Consider the following 13,056-nt stretch of genomic DNA (forward strand, 5'->3'; position numbering starts at 1 on the left):
AATGGCTTGCAATTGCCGTTCAACCACATCAGCACCAGGTTATTATTAGCATGTGATTTCCATGTCTTCTGAGGCTTGGATAGTTATGTGCTCTTAAAGCAACTTGTTGGATGTTTAGGAAATCGTTAAATTCAGAAAAAATTATTGAAAATTTTGAGAGGATTTTTCAATTGGAGAATTTGGGGTTATCTGAGGTTACGAAAGTCGCAAAAGGACCTGCAGAATTAAGGGGGAAAAGACCTTGCAGATTTTCAAAAGGCTAAGGGCCTTTGTATCAGCTTAGAAACATTTCCTAGAACATTGTTTTTCAACATTGCTTTGAAGCTTAAGTTCCTTTGGTGGAAAGGAAATATCTGTTATATCAATCGTGCAAACTGATGTGGCAAGAGCATATTGAGGCGGGTTAATGTATCAAAAGCATTTTGAAGTGGGTTTATGGATTTTGACATCTTTAGTTCATTAGTGGGAATGCTTGATGTTGCTCTTTACTGACACGTTTCCTGTTTTTCAGTGTTCGTGGCTTTTTCTTGTAGTCTATTTCCATTCTATTTGCATTTTATTGCAATCTAAGCACACACACACACACACACACACACACACACACACTCTCTCTCTCTCTCTCTCTCTCTCTCTCTGTGGGCGTGTGTGTGTGCGTACTCATGTAAGAACTTGTCAACTATGATTTTGAGCAACCATTTGTGCGAAGCAGCTAGTCATTGAACTATAGCCACTGCTAGAACACCTTATTTGCACTAAGGGGGGTCTAATATGGTACATTTGTGTGAGGCCAAAACACTCATTTTTCTATTGGTCTTTTCGAGCATTCAAAAGGCATAAAAGTGAATCCAATTATACACCCAATTTTTTACATCACATTTTTTTGTTGGATGTTTTGGTTGCCATTTGTTCATGTGCTATTAGGCTTGGCTCTTTAGTCTCTCATCTTGACTTCTTTTTGTGTTATGATGAGATAAATTCATAGTGTTCTATGAGTCACCCCTTTGCCTAGTGACATCTTTTTACAAGCGAGTCAAGTTGGGCAAAGTGCACCTATGGGTTGGTTGTGGTGGGATAATGCAAGACAAGTTTTGACCAGATAGCCAAACTTCCTATAATTATAGTAAGTAATTAAGGAGTTCCAAGTAGAATACAATCTACCTTTTTGGAGATAATATAGAATATGTTTGTCTTAGAAGATTTTGCTAGACGACCAAATCTAGCATACCCAAAATCTGTGTGATCAAACCCACCATTAATTTAGTCTTAATTTTTCAAGATGAATTCCTAAAAATTGTGGTTTGTTTGTTGCAAGACAAGATTTGGCCACATGGCCAAAATTATGAAAGTAAGGAATTCTAAGTAGAAAATAGTTTTCCCTGATGGAAGTAAGGGGGTTGATAATGCAAAAAAGCATTTAACCAAATGGCAAAATGTTGAGCACCTTATGCATGGTGAAAGAGCTTGTTAATGGACATGCAAGCAATGTGATTATGGGTACATGAGAAGAATTGACAAGATGCATGCACATTTCTATAATTAGGCATCTAGTAGATAGGTAGGGTTTTGCACAAGGTTGACACCAAAGAGAAGCAAGAGCCGTAGATGCATATTATCAATTAGGATGTATTATTTTGTACAATGTCGAGTGGCCATTAATCTTGTTAATCTTGTTCAATGGCCATTGTTAATGTATCATGATTGGCATGGATCAACACAATTACACCATCCTCATCACATAACTAAATCAATGGATGCACTATCAATTACCTTTGGTTACCTCTTGCGTGATGATGGGACACCCTTGAGGCATTACAAGATTCAAAGGAGGAGACCAATATTATCATCACTTGCTTCTTGATCACTTGAGGCATCATGAGATTTAGAGGATACCAATGTTGTCGTCACTTGCTTCTATCACAATCACATTTCTTTCCATGATACAGGGTAAAAATATACTCTTTGAATATTACAACTATTGATTTCTCAATTCTATTGCTTCTTCCATCATGATTTGTCTAAATAATATTACTTTTATTACATGTATTATTAGGGTTAAGCATTGAATGTAGTGATGAAAAAATGGGAAAATATGGCCACACATATATGCAAATACCATCTTTCAAAACCTTGTGTTCTACATTAACAAAGTAGGAAAGACACTTTATGAGCAAGCTTGGAGTATACAAAGTAGCTATAGGGATGCAATAACATAACAATCCAGATATGCATAGATAGAAAAGAATCCATGGAGTATCCAATCCTATTTTCTCTTGAATACAATCATTTGCCTCATTCAATTCCTCTCTAGGAATCTTTCCTTTTCTCTACCATATGCATCAGATGTGTTCAAAGTTTCTTTTTCTTACCAAGCATAGTCACACAACTAGGGTCCTTTCCAATCTGTAAACCAAATGTTGTAGCTTCAATTGCAGCATATGCATTTTTTACATCTATGCCATCTACTAGTTTTTGCATTCCACCCTTTCCAATATTCGAATCGAGTGGCAATCATATCTCATGTAGATTAATGTTTCCATATTTAGGGAAGATCATATTTTTATCTAAAGCATATTTATATATGTCACAATCTCTAGGTTCATGCTCTGTGCTATCACATTAGACACATCTAAGCACAAAGTCTTCATGAGTCTGAATCCTTGGTCCTATAGATTACCCTTTTTGTTCCAATTTTGCAAGCTTCAATTGCAAGTGACACATGCCTTTTATCAACTCATCCATCACATCATCTTATTGGAGCTGGTATGGAAACCGACTACTTACCTACATGCTCAATTACTTTACTTAAATATAAAGGCGTAAACCTGACATGCACCCTTTCTCTTCTTCTCTATTGTCTTACAAGCATAGATACATCATCTTTTACATCATGCCAATGTGTCTTCAATCCTTGCTATGTGCTTTTATGCTCCAAGAGCTCTTCAAGGCTCAATTGCAATGCAATATCTACTGACTGAAGGAACACCTCAATCTTTTTCGATTCTACAACTTGATACTCTATGTTATTCAACTAATCATATTTGCATTCAAACTCATGCAATAACCCTATACCAGCCAAGGTTTTACAACCCACTCCATGAAAGTCCTAGTGACTAATCTTGCATCTTCAATAAATTGTTCTTCTTTAATTGCTTTCTTGAAATCATTCCATGTAGGCCCTTTGGCATAGATTTCATTTATTTGCATTTTTTATTCATAAACTACAAGCCATACAAAATATTGACTCATCCACTTTATAGGTATCCGAAAAAAATCCAATTTCTTTGCAAACACCTTCAAATAATTTGATACAGTCTATCCAACAAATAGCTTTACCTAGCTTTTAATAGGTGCAGTGCTTTTGTCAAAATTAACTCATGCTTAGCATAAGATAGATGTTGTTGTTGCTATTGCACATACATGGTAAAAGTCTGAATCAATTGCCTCACATCATTGATTCAACTTGTATTGTAATCCATACTCTAAACCTCTTCCTTTGGTGTTTCACATTAGGTTCACCAAATATGTTAGGGTATTTAGGGTGTATGGCCAAAAGTCATAGAGACTCAAAGGAAGAAGAGCTCAATATGCTAAGATAAATGATTTCATAGAAGAAGATTGTTTGAAACAACAAAATTTCAATTTATGCAAAAAACCCAACTATAGATTATGATATGGCATAAAAGCTTGAGCCCATACCAGATACAACATGTACATCAACATATAAACTAAGAACTAAGGCTATGGGTCAATATAAGCCTAAATGTATTCAAACTATATGTATTTTTGTCCATGATACATGAGTTTAGACATCAAACAATGTATCTACAATATGAAAAGAGCCCTTACATTCATAAGAACAATCAAGAACCTATGCAACTCATACAGATATGTAAATCCGTGTTCTAAGTTCTCTAAATATAGTAGCCCAAAACATCAATCTAGTAGCTTATTATGGCAGTAGAGAAAAATGCATCAAAATAGTCCACATGGAGCCCTATTTTGGGACAACCAAAAGCCTTCTTCAAGCATAGATCAAAGATAGGTCACAGAGAGAACTCTACAAACAATAGTGCTTCCCTATTTCCCTATATATCCAAAAATAAAAAGTTCATAATAGTCCATATACATCAAGGGTTTGCTTTTCCTTCTCCTCCCATCACATCAAATGAGTATATTACCCTATAATATGCCTCAAAAAGCATTGCTTCGGGACAACTAAGAGCAATCTTCAAGCATAGAACAATGAGAACCCTCTATGGAAAGTAGTGGCTTGCATAAAACACTATTTACCAAAGTCCATAATAGCCCCTATTCAAATTTTTTGCTCATATGTCATGAATACCCTATAGAAATCTTGAAGATTACTTCCGATCCTTGCCTTAACAAAAAGCAATCCATATACACAAGAGTTCTTCCAAATGGATTCCTTCAACCTACTAGGAATTTTAGCACAAAAAGCACATGATAATAGCCCTTGATCCCACGACTACATGCCCGACCTTTTTCTTCTCTTATGAGAGGCTCAACCTTACGTCCACCCACTAAGGCTCAAATATTAAAAGATGTCATGATTATTTGGCATGTTGTAAGCTCCCAGTCATGTCTCTAACTTAAGCTTATCTCCTTATGAAATCAAGCAAATAATGTCCCATAGCCATACGATGTAAATCCTTGTGTAGATGGTCTTTCATGTTGTTTTCCTTCACTAAACATGTGATTACATGACACTATGCTAAAAAAAAGGATGGATATCATGCTTCATTCATAACGATGCACAAAATCTCAATGATCCTAAGAAATAAATTTTATACTTTTAAAATTCAAAATCATTTTCATGAAACATTTATTTCTCAATGATAAAGTAACACTTATTTCTAAATCCCAAGCATGACCAAATGAGCTGATTTCGCATTGCTTCATCTAAGTAACTCATTTACTTCACTAAATTCACTCCCAAGATAGGATTAGCCCAAGCTAGATGTAGACAAACCCTTGCGAATATGGTTCACACACCTTGTTAAGGAAACAACTTCTATGATGATATCCATTGAGTTCTCCTCAACAATGCATCTCAAGCAACTCTTCAAAGTTATTAGATTTAGCCTTAAGGTATTCTAAAGTTTGACCATGGGCCTAAACATTATATATATATAAGTAGAGAGAGAGAGAGAGAGAGAGAGAGAGAGAGAGAGAGAGAGAGAGAGAGAGAGAGAGAGGTCATTCCCATTATGCTACACCAAGCAAAGATTTTACTCATGTTTTATTGCATGTATATTTGCATGGGAGAGATAGAGAAAGACTATGATACAGTAGTCACTAGAGGCTGAAAAGTTCTATCTAGTGGTAATTCTTGCATGAGGATGCATGGGCCTCTAGCACATCAATCCATGTGTGTGTTAGAAGCAAGGGAGTCGCTACGTACCATGTGTTGCATGTCAATATGAGTAAGCCCTTGGACTACATTGCCTACCCATCCAAATGTCCCGTGTTCTTTACCTTCTACCCTAGCTTTGTTTATGTAGTGAAGACTCTGTCTCTCTCTCTTCGTGGAACAAGCCACACGGAGGCGGTGTTAAAGCCCAATGATAGGGGTAATCCATGTTTGAAGACCCACTCCACATATGTTGACAAAGTTGTATTATCTTTTCTCTCTTTAACATGTTTACACACACACACACGCGCGCGCGCACATGCACACACGTGCGATGCGCGCACGCGCGCGCACACACACACACACACAAAAAAGCTCTAAGTAGTGTAAACCATGCACACATTTACATGCATCTCTACTTATAGCTCATGGGAAAGGAAAAGTACTTTGAGAGCCTATATTTTTACTTTTTATTCAAATATGTAAACATTTGATATGATATGAATAACTCTATATAAGGTCATGCATGACATGTATCAAGTTTTTGAGAGATCTCTTCATGATATATGGTGTAGATGTGTGTGTTTGTTTATATGTGTTCATTTGATGTGTTTGTCTACTACTCTCTATATAAAGGCACTTAACTTATTTAAAGTATAGAACTTGGAGGGAAGCATAGGGAAGGCCAAGACGTTGGTATATTAAGGTCACCCAAGGGGACATATCAAAGCCATACTTAGGTTTGGTGTCCTTCCATGGTGTGTTTTATGACATGTTTCTCATCTAAATATAATTACCAACTCCATATTCATTGGTTGTAGAATGTATATATTTAAGGTTTACCCAATGTATGTTCTTAGTTTGGGTTTAACAAATGGTCATGTCAGGAAATCCACTTTAGGATTTAAATAATGGGTGTTTACATGAGACTACTATGGTTTAGGTTTTTTCTTGAGTCAGTAACTAATGTATTTAAAAAACATGGTTGGGCATGGTGGATGTTTAGTTGAAAAACCAAAGAAAAGATTACTAATCCCTTTTGCCACATTTACATTTTCTTATCACTATTATTGATTCCTTTCTTAATTCAAATGTAGTTTTAATAAATTTTCTAAGGATTGGGGGGCACAAAGAGCTTACCATGTAGAATTAGGCAATAGGCCAAGTAAATATCTCAATAGATGTGCCATAGTGTTAAGTACTCATTGGGAAAAAAAGGACATGACAATATTAATATACCTTTCATGTTGTGAATGGTGTTGGGGGTAAATGCTCATGTGCCTAGCTTCCTATGTATTAGCCACATTGATAATACCCACACACATGTACATTGCAGGTGGTGCCCGCCCATCATTGTCACTTCGTTCTTTATTCTTTCAATGACATCTAAATAAGGGAAGTCTGATCACACATTGTGACTCTTGGAGTTCCCACATCTTATGTGTCTCTCTCTCTTGCTCTTGCTCCTTCCACCATGGCTATTACTTCTGCTTGCGTGCTTCCACTCCAATCTCACTTCTTTCAACTGATATAAGAGCCATTGCACTAGAACTGAGGAGCTTGACCTAGCATTGCTTCAGCTTGTGGAGAATACCTACAATTCATAGGTTTCATGGCAGCCATGGCTTAGCGTTGAGAGATATGAGTTGGTGCTCTTCTCCTTCCCGATGATTAAAGGTTTGTTGAGGCTTGCTCCAAGCCTTCCACTGGCCACAGTAATCATTGTTTTAGGCCCTCTTATGGGCACCATAAGTATCAGTAATAGGGCTTGTAGGTAGTGTGTTTGTGCCTGCTGTCCGTGCTCCTCTTCCTGCCCATATGGCATCTCCTCCAGTTCCCATATGATCATTAGCATGCTTGCAATCATCTTTGATGCCCTTGGCACTAATTTCACATTAAACATTGGTTTTGAGCCATCAAGCTTTAGCTATGACTGTGCAAACAGGGCACCCTACTGTAATACAATTCACGACATCACTTACCTCATTGTTGGAGGCTGCTTATGCTTCTTGGAATGTCTATTTGATGCCAGATCACTTGGGGATGCTATGTCAATGTTATGAGATGCTATTGGGCTGATTTGAGCACACTTTTGGCTAATTTTTCTTAGAGAATAACAAGGTGGTTGAATGTCATCTATCTGGGAAAAGCTTATACCTATTGCAATTGATGCTATCAAGGATATCTATTGGATACACTGATGTATGCCATTGATGGCACATACTTGGCTATGCTCATGACATGCTCTTAACCTAAGACTGGGGCTTGGTTGCCTCAATATAGGCAACCATTCATACTATTGGATGTTATTGGATACTACATTTACGGGTTTGAAGATCTTTATTGGGTTTGATGCTTACACTTATGCTACATGTATCTTGGATGTCTGGATGCTATTCACTTGATTTATTGAGCTTGTTGCTCAGTTGGCATTCAAATTTTGCTTCATTGGGAGATATTATGTATTGAGCCACTTACTTGACATTGGATATTCTATTGCGCATTGGATTGCGATTGAGCTTGTTAGCTTGCCTGATTTAGTCATGTTAGTATGCCATCTCTTGGTTGTGAGCTCCTATTAGAGTCTAATAAAGACATGGAAGTTTTGGTAGTTTATTATGCATTTCTCCCATTTTAGGCACATTTCTTGTGCATTTTCCTAGTTTATTAAGAGAGATTTTTCCCTTTGGTCAATGTCAGACTACTCCACGACTCTGCTATATGTTTTTGTCATCATTTTTTCCATTTTTTCAATAGTAGTCAGATTGCATTTATTGCAACCATTTTTGTGCATTTGCTATAGTCGACCCAGATTTAGGACCTCTTGTAGCAGCAATCAACTAGATTTGGAGGGTGTTTGCTATTTATAGCCACCTTGCCGATGGCTCACTTATTTCTGTAGGTTGTCTTTAGCACATCCATCTCTAACACTCTCCGACATTGGTGTTGCCTTCATCATCTTAGCTTGATCTGGCGCCCTCATTCACTAATGATCCGGGTTGCATGCAAGGACTGATCAATCCATCATTGTATTCAACATTCTTCTTTGGTCAGTCCAATATTTCTTCCTTCATCTTCTGCTTCCTCTCTCTCTCTCTCTCTCTCTCTCTCTCTCTCTCTCTCTCTCTCTCTCTCTCTCTCTCTCTCTCTCTCTCTTTGTGCTCATGTTTCCTCTTTCATCCTGCACTCTCACATGGAAGCAGAGCCTAACTGAGAGCATGGAGGCGAGATCTCTTGCAAAGAAGGAGCCCAACCATCAAATGCAACCTTCAGCCCCCCTTGCTTTTGTTGCAACGTAGCGTTCTATGGAGGAGACGTCAACTTTTTTGGTAGTACAATCTACATTATGCTTCAAATGTAGTCATCCAGGAGGAGGCAACATTATCCGAGGAGGAGGCGACATCATATAATGGGGTGGCACCAAACCCCAGGGAGGGCATGCGTAAACTTTTCTCTCCCTTCCTCAGGCAACTGCATCTTTGGTGCGGGCGATAGTCCTTGTGTGCAAGCGACACATTCTGTTACCTAATTCATGTCTTCTATTTTATAGCTTTTTAGGTGATTGCAGATTTTGAAGATGTCTTACTAGTTTCAAGGCTTTGATGACTCCCATGAGGAGCTTATCTCACACCACTCATTTGAGTGGAGACGTGATTATCATGAGTTTCATGATTACCAACGATGGGAGGAGTCTCCTCAAAACCATCCCTCTTCTACTCATCTATCACAGAAGCGAGACCCATCTGAAGTGAAGATGCCTCTCTTGATACCCTCTATTCAGTTGCATGTTCTCCCTTCTATGCCCAAAGAAGACAAACAAGATGGTTCCAACTATTCCTTGTGGTCTTGCAAGGTGGAGTGTATATTCAACACCTTTGATCTTTGGGAGCTCGTTTCTTCATATGTTCCCTATTCCCTTTTTCCAAGAGGATCCAGTTGATGGTCCTCTATGGATCGTGTTGCCTTATGGGATTGGCTCAAATCTCGAGCAAAATCTTTTTTTTAATGAGTTTGTAGGACTTTGTTCTTATGCATGCTTGCAAGTTGAAGACTATGGTGGAAGTGTGGAGCAAGCTTGCGTCTTTGTATATTAGCACAAGACGTTTGCCCACAAGAAGAAGCTATAGATGCTCAGTCTTGATGACTCTCCTTCTATGAAGGAGCACATCACGAAGATGGAGAATATGAGAGGTGAGATTGCCTCTCTTGGATGGAAGATCTCTTTTGAGGTTATGGCTATAATCCTTTTGACTCAGCTGCCCTCTCCTCGGTTTGACGGCTTCTACACCAACCTTATCGCTTGAGGGCACAAGAGACTTTTATGGGAGGATTTTTCACTAGTTATCTTGAAGATCATGACGAACAACTCAGAGAGGTTCCATTTAGTGGTTTTGGCTCCACCAAGGTAGGAGGCGGGAAGAAGCAGAAGGAGAAGGCCAAGGAGAAGAAGGAAGAGGACAAGAAGGATTTGAAGGACAAGAAGCCCAAGTGCCCACATTGTGGGAAGGGCACTCACCCTGAGGAGAAGTGTTAGCAAAATTACCCCCATTTGAAGCCAAAGGAGAAGGATTCGAAGGATTCAAAGGCGACCCCTACTACGATAGAATCTGTCTTTGTGCATGTATTTGTCATGGAGGATATAGCTCTTACTTCTTCTTCCCACAAGATAAGCCTTAGCTCATGGATAGTGTCACTTCTTCTCATATGACCTACAGACATGATTGGCTTCAAGATTTGAGATCTACAGGGGGGCCACCATGACCATTGGTGACAACTCTATGATTCTAGTTCATGGAGTGAGGACCATTCCCCCATTACCAAATAGACAGCCTTCTTCCTCTAGAGTTCTTTATGTTCTGGAGCTGGGCTTCAACCTCTTATCTATTTATGGTCTTACCCTGCTAGGTACCCGGATAATCTTCACCAAATATGTAGTGACTATAGAGGATGAGTCTATGGGAGTGGCTCTTTGGACTGGTACATAGGAGTGTGGGCTTTACATGCTCACAACCTTAGTCGCGAGGTCTTCCCATGATCTTGGGCTACTTTGGCATGCTTGGTATGATCATTTGAACATGGATGTAACTTCACAGGCTTCTCGGAGAAAGATGGTGGATGGACTTTTTGATTTTTCTCCTATTCATATCCTCTACCCTAGCTACTTGAGGGGCAAGTGGCATCGGCATCCACATCCCCAAGTTGCACATGGAGGGCTTGTCCACCGCTTGAGTTGGTTCGCATTGACCTTTGCGGACCTATGGGCATGGCCTCCCTTGGGAAGGCCAAGTATCTGATGTTGATTGTTAACAACTTCAATTGTTATGTGTGGCCTTATTTTTTGGAGTACAAGAGTGATGCATACACCTACTTCTACAAGTGGAAGGTGTCTGTGGGGACAGAAACAACTTCCAAGGTTTGAGGCATATGAGGGAATCATGGTGGCAAGTTTACTTCTAATCTCTTTTCTAAGTTTTGCAAGGATCACAGGATTCAAATGGAGTACTCCCATGTTAACCCTCAAATGAATAAGGTGGAAAATCCAAAAAATCTAAAGCAGAAGACAAGGCCAAGGCAAAAGTGAAATGAAAGATAAAGGTGTGCCAAGAAAAATATGGAAACATAAGAAGTACAAAATTTTCCTAAATCAAGAAGAGAGGCGCACAAGAAAAAACGCAAGTCAATACTTTGGTTAAAAAGTGCAAGGTACACCATGATTTATTTTGTAAAAGAGTGCCGCAGTGCAAATTGTAAAGGTAGATGGGTGGTAGGAAGGAAGCTAGGAAGGTAGGAGGACAATGGGAAAAAGGGCCTAGCGGCCATGTAAAAAGGGGATGGCCGCCCAAGTGAATGAGAAGCTCGTTCTTGTATGTGGCCAAAAGTAGCTCTCCTCTTCTTCTTCTTCTTCTTATTCTTCTTCTTCTTCTTATTATTATTATTATTATTATTCTTCTTCTTCTTGCTTGAGCTTCTGCTTGAGAAAGGGAGCATGAGAGTGCGAGTAAGTGAGTGTGTGAGGGTGAGGGACCATGGTGGAGAAACTCTCCATCTTCTCCTCTCTTCTTCTCTTCTCTTCTCTTCTCTTGCTCGCAGCAATGGAGCGTGGAGCATGGAGCTTGAGGATCGAGCTCGCTTGAATCTTGCACTTGGATCTTGGAGCTATCGGAGTGCTCGAGAGAGGAAGCAACTTGATTGGGCACGGAGGTAAGCTCACTACACTCATAGAGAGAGATAGCACATCGGCTATGTGAGAGGTACCATTAGTGCTTGCCTTGAAATGCTTAAATAATAAGCGATCCGTGGGACTTGGCGGTTGAGCGTGAGCTCCCAACATTTTGATCCATTGACGGGACCAACAGATTTAAGCCTTGAGTGCTTACACGCTTCGAATCGAGCATTGAAGTAGGGTTTTCCCCGAATCAATGCTTGAGGTAGATAGGTAAGAAGCAAGGGAGTTTTAAGAGGTATTTGATCTCCTTAACAAGTTTTTGGATTTTTGGATTTGGGAAAGTAGGTTGGAGTAGTGTAGGTATTTGCTTTGTGATTTGGATACATTAGGGTAGAAAAAAACGGAGAAAAAAAGGAAAAAAAACATTAGGGTATCTAGTGTCATAGTAGGGCAAGAGGGTTTGATTTGTTTGCCAATTTACATTTTGGATTTTATTTGCTATTCCAGGTATATACAACTCATCCCCTCTATCCATAGCTTTGATTGGAGATGCGTATGATATGCCATGATCTAAATCATGTGATTTGAGTGATTTATTGTTGAGTCGTCCAAAATCGCATTGCGTTTAGCTTATCAAAGTGACAACGATTTTGGGGCTGAGTCCCAAAATCGACCATGGGCCCTCTTGTGTTCGGCCATTTGACCCACCACCATTTAAACGCTTAAGACTCGGCCCACCAAATCAACCATTTGGCCCATCTTACTCAGACACATGAAAATTCGGCCCTTGGCCTTGCCGACTCGGCCCACCTCACTTGGATAAGCTGACATGGCCGAATTCACCATTCGGACCAACTTTGCATTTGGCCCACTTGACTCGGCCCACTACTGTTCGGCCATTTGTCCCTCGAACAACCACATTCGGACTGTTCAAATTCGACATTTGGACTAGTTGCATTTGGCCCTCGACCATTTAGACAAGCCGAATTGGACATTCGGCCCTTGCAATTTGGACCTGTTGGGTCGAATTTGGATTTTTTTAAATTTTTAACATCTAACCCTTGAAACCGACCTAGAGACCATATAGAGCTGAACGCCCATCATAGATTTGTCACTAGGCTAAAATCTAGAGCAAGTAGTTCAAAACTTGGCTACGAACGGTCCTTTAAATTATGCATGGTGTTTAGCATAATGGCCATGCGAGCCGGGGGGACTCCGCACCTCCCCCAAGTAGGCTAGAGAGAAAACTTGCGTTGTGACAGGTCCTGCAAATTAGATCCTAATGTAGCAATGGCTCTACACAAGCATAGATTCTCACTTGCAAAAAAACAACCAAAAGCCCATACCTGAACAAAGACAAACAGAGACCCTAGAACCTTAAAGGGCCAATCTAGCCAATAAGGGCAAAAATGCCACAACACAAAAACATGTATATATTGCATTCGGACTGCATCTAGTCAAAGCGAAATACAAAAATATCAAGCTACATTGTGAGGATGACTAGATATGACAGTCCTGA

The sequence above is a fragment of the Lygodium microphyllum genome, chromosome 7, assembly GCF_053477565.2.
Source record: "Lygodium microphyllum isolate KBCC chromosome 7, Lygodium_microphyllum_v1.1.10, whole genome shotgun sequence".
NCBI classification, from domain to species: Eukaryota; Viridiplantae; Streptophyta; class Polypodiopsida; order Schizaeales; family Lygodiaceae; genus Lygodium; species Lygodium microphyllum.